Source organism: Solanum stenotomum, chromosome 4 (assembly GCF_019186545.1).
Source record: "Solanum stenotomum isolate F172 chromosome 4, ASM1918654v1, whole genome shotgun sequence".
NCBI classification, from domain to species: Eukaryota; Viridiplantae; Streptophyta; class Magnoliopsida; order Solanales; family Solanaceae; genus Solanum; species Solanum stenotomum.
The window spans coordinates 23,481,419-23,486,884 of NC_064285.1; positions in this window are offsets into that span (position 1 = coordinate 23,481,419).

The following is a 5,466-nucleotide window of genomic DNA, read 5'->3' on the forward strand; positions in this document are numbered from 1 at the left end:
AACTAATCGTACTTCTAACTTCTAATTAATTGTTAGTTCTATCTTATAATACTCAATTCCCAATCATATTTAAAAAAACCCAATTTAGAAGAAAACACTAAAATCAAAAATCCCCAATTCTCTACCTAACTAACAATAATCAAATATATAAATTAACATTTGAATAACACAATTCATCAAACTAAAACAATATACTAATTTATAACAAATCAAATATTATTATAATTGAAAAAAACTAAAATTAAACCCTAACCTTAACAAGCTAAGGAAAAGAGGTAGTGGGGACGACGGATGGCGGTGCCGACGGGGGAAGGCAGCAACGAGACTAATGCTCAAGGAGAGAAGGGCTACGACGGCGTGGGGTGGCGTGGGGCAGTGGCGGCGGCGCAACCGTTAGGTTTTAGAGAGTAGGGAGAGAATAAAGAAGATAGAGAAAGAGAGATAGGAAAATGGGGGGAAAACCCGTTTTTTGGTTCAACATAATTTTAAAAAAGCGACGGACAATGTCTCTTTGTCCGTTGCTTTTTAAAAAATATTTGACCAAAATTTTGACTAAAAAGCAACGGACTAAGAGACGCTATCTGTCACTTTTTAAAAATGTTTGACTTGATATTTTGACCAAAAAGCGACGGACTAAGAGATGTCGTCCGTCGCTTTTAAAATAAACTAATTAAGAAAATAAAATAAATTAAAAACGACAGACAGCGTGGTTATTGTTTAATTTATAAATAATTATTTTTATTAAAAAGCAACGGACGGCGTCTCTATATATATTAAATAAATAATTATTAGTTATATACTCCCTCCGTCCCTTTTTAGTTGTCCACTTTAGAAATGGCACACAGATTAAGGCAACAATTATTAGCACAGTGAAATTACAATTTTACCCTTATGACAACTTTTCACTTCAAAATTACAACCACTTATTTGAATTAAAGTGAAATAAATTGGAGGGAAACAACATACACTTTTACAATTTTCAAGAAGTGTAAATAAGGGTATAATAGGAAAAAATTTGTTGTCCTTTCTTGATTTGTCAAAATGGACAACTAAATAGGGACAACCAAAAAAGGAAATATGGACAAGTAAATAGGGACGGAGGGAGTATATATTTAGCGCAAAAATCCGCAAAAAAAAGCGACGGACTAAGAGATGCCATCCATCATTTTTTGTAAAATAATTTTAAAAATAATTATTTTTATTAAAAAGCGACGGACAGTGTGGCAAAATGGCGTTGCTTTTTAGAGCGACGCAGTCTTTCGCTTTTCTGTCCGTCGTTTTTTGGCAGATTTTTAGTAGTGATCCTATCGGCAACTTCTTGACAATCATATCCCATATCTCCTTATCGTTAAGAAAATTAGCAGTTATGATAAGAGATGCAAAATTGAGTGGTGCACATTCACAAAAGCCTTGTCAAAATCCATCAACATGTCTTTGGAGACGCCATCCTCCAAATGTTTCTTCCAGTATTCGATCACTTTGGTCATTGTTTTGCTATGAACATTTGGCAGAGGAATGGCATTTGAAACATAATCATTTTCAACCATATTCTTGATAGTTTGTGACCTTATGGCTATCGCCTCTTTGAGTACAAATTCCTTACCATCGCAAGTCTTTAGAGTTAAGAACTTTGTTGAAGAAGACATGATGATAAAAATATATTTGAACAAGAGATTTTGATTAATTTTTGTTGAGAATATTATTAAGAGGAGATTTGAATGATTATAATGATTGAGAGGTTTGAACGGCATAATTTATAGAGCATTAGATTTACACTATCCTAGTTAACGTATGAAGTCAAAATCGAAAAAAAAGAGCTTAAAGGGAGAATTTGTTTTGCATAAACAATGTCAAATTAGGAAATTATGAAATTCTGCCTAAACAGTATGTATATGACCGAATAAGATTAGGAAAAGGAAGCCTTTTTTTTTCTTCCAAATCTCAGTTAGGAGAAAAATGATATTTTCCGTAATATCTAACCATGGTTGATACGCTCAAATTACACCTCCTTACAGAAGTATAAGCGATCGTTATCAAGTAAAGAACCCAACTTCTAGGTTGGGATCGATCCCACGAGGNTTGTAATTGGAGTTGGTGGGGATTTTAAAGATTCAATCTTTATCACTCAGAATAAATGTAACAGATAGGAAGATGGTGATAGTAAATTTGAATAATTAAACAGAATGACCATTTGCACTACTAAAAAACTGCTAAAAAACGACGGAAGAAAAAGCGACGGACAACGTCGCTCCAAAAAAGTGACGGACTAAGAGATGTCATCCGTCGCTTTTTAATTAACATAATTATTTTTAAAATTATTTTACAAAAAGCGACAGACTGCATCTCTTAGTCCGTCACTTTTTTTATGGATTTCTGCGCTAAATATATATATAATTAATAATAATTTATTTAATATATATAAAGACGTCGTCCGTCGCTTTTTATTAAAAATAATTATTTATAAATTAAACAATAACCACGCTGTCATCGTTTTAATTTATTTTATTTTATCAATTAGTTTTAAAAAAAAGCGACGGACGGCATCTCTTGGTCCGTCTCTTTTTGGTCAAAATATCTAGTCAAACATTTTTAAAAAGCGACGGACAACGTCTCTTAGTCTGTCGCTTTTTAATTAAAATATTTTTAAAAAATATTTTTTAAAAGCGACGGACGGCATTGCTTAGTCCGTCGCTTTTTTTGCGTATTTTTGCTAATTAATTATTTTATTTAGATAGTGATGCAGTCCTCGCTTTTTATAAAAAATAATTATTTATTAACTTAAAAAAAGTCACGCCGACCGTCGCTTTTTATTAATTTTAATTATTTAATTATTTTTTAAATAAGCGACGGACAACATCTTTATGTCCGTCGCTTCTTGGTCAAAATATCTGGTCAAATATTTTAAGAAAGCGACGGACAATGTCTCTTAGTCTATCGCTTTTTGGTCAAAATGTTGGTCAAACATTTTTTTAAAAAAGCGACGGACATAGAGACGTTGTCCGTCGCTTTTTTAAAAATATCTGCACTAGCAAACGCGATTTTCCTCATTTCTCCATATAAAAAACAAAACTGAGAAATATTTTGATTTAATTTAATTTAAATCATCTTCCGGAGAATGGTTTTGTGTAAAATAAAAAACAAAAAAAATTATAATACCAACTTCCAGATGTCGGTAAAATTAAATAGTATGTAATAAATTAATATTTTCAATTAACTTTAAATAAATCGTCCTCCGAATGATGGTTTTATAAAAGTTAAAAAATAATTTAATATAAAATACCAACCTCCCGATGTCAATATTATTTAATTAACATGATTACTTTTTATTTATCTTAAAATTTAATGTGATACCGACCTCATGAGGTCGGTATTTTTTATTATATCTAATTACTTTTAATAAAAGCGACATTCGGATGTCGGTATGTTTAAAATATTCCTATTAATCATAATTTTGCTATTGTGCATAGTATTAAAATTTCATTTTACACCTACTATTAATTGTTCAAAAAGTGTAACAATTTTGTATACTTTTACAAATAAAATGTTAGAATTTGTGAAATAAATAAAAAAAATATCTATAATCCATATTCAGAGTATGAAACTACGTTGATATGAAATAAGAGGTAATTATACTTATATTTATAGAGTAATGTACAAATCCTATCAGTCCGTCGTCTAATCATAAACTTAATATCTCATGTCATGATGTAGTAGAGGTGAAGAGCTAACATATAATCCATTCCAGTATGAAATGCGATATAGTATTATTAGATACGTTCGATCTTGAATAGATGTCAAGTGTAGTGATCACCTCCTAATTATGATGACATGTAAAGGATACTTCATCGGAGTATGAAATACGTTGATTAATTATATATATATTCCTCGAGTAGTTTAACAAATCAAGTCTTATATACTAGTGGTTCAGATATGAAATACAATATCAATTAAAGAAATACCGATGATCAATTCAAGGAGATTTATATATTAAATTTGATATTGATAAACTTTTGTTGATCAATAAAATTAAATTTATATAATTAGAAGGTATATAATTTAAATTTATAAAATTAACTTGATCGATAAATTAAATTTATTAAATTAAACTTTTGTTGATGTGTAGTTAAATTATATATATGGCCAAACACATATACAACCCCTCTAACTTGTCCACATTTTTCATTTTGGCACTTTATCTTAGCCTTGTTCCATTTTATCCCTTGAACTCCATTTTTTATGTTCCATTTTAACACGAATTACTATTTTTATGATTTATTTATTTTTATACATATTCTTCAATTGCAACTTCTTATTTTAAATCGACATGTGTCATTTAATTTTAGTTAAAAAATTAAAAATTAACAAAAAATTATTCTTTTTAAAAAATAATAATTTCTTTTTAAGAGTGTTATGTATTTTTGTGTGAAAAATAACCGACCAAATTGTGTTGGTTTTCTTTCTTTAAAATCACTGACAACCTAACAAAGTCAGTCGAGTTTTAACATTGTTTAGTAGTGTTATTAGAATGAACAAGTCTTTTTTTTAGTAGTGTTATTAACTAAGTCAGTCCAGTCTTTTTGAAGATGGTTTTTTTTATTCGTATTAATTCATTCTTCATCTCTTTCTCCTTACCGCCGCCCTGCCTCTTCCTCTCTCTCATTCTCCGTCCATTTTCGGCGAGAAGCAGCAGGTGTGACCAGCAGCCCCGGTGTCGTCCTCTCTTCTCCTCCCCTTCCCGTCGCCTCTTTCTCTCTTCTCCTCCATCGACGATAACCAATAGCTCTAACCGGCGAGCAACAACAACTAGCAGCCAGGCGAGCTAGCGCAGGTAGCAACTCCGGTAGGCGACCTCCGATCAGCGAGCATCCACCAGAGATTCCACGTCGAAGCAGCAGTGCCAGCGTGACCAGCAACTCCGGCCAACGAGCCATTGCGAAGCTCCAGCGCCGGTGAGCAACAACAACACCAGCGAACGCCAACAGCTCGAGCGCCACCAGTCGCCTGTTTCTCCGGGGAAAACGGCAATTACTTTGCATAATTTGGATTGCTTAAGACGGATCTTAACTGATCCATCCCATGTACAAATTCCTTTACTTTAATTTTAACCATGTCACTGGGAATATTGTAAAATGTGAGATAGTTGCACCTTTTCATTTTAGATTTCGAATTCTTACTATATGTGTGGGCTGCCTGTTCTTGGAAATTATGTGTGTGTGACCCTTACTTTATAATCAATTATCTAGCATGCTATGGTATTTGTTTATGTTGAAATATTCGCCTATGTTGGTGTTCATCTTGAGGTTTGGAATAATTTGTGAATTCTTGACTGTCTGTATCAGTGATTGTTTATCAAGTTCAGTCTTGATTGAGAACCAACCCGTTATTTTTAAATCTGCTCCTAACATTCTTTTTACCTTACTGAATCCAATGTAAAATATGTCCTAATTAATGCTTTAAATTGATCCT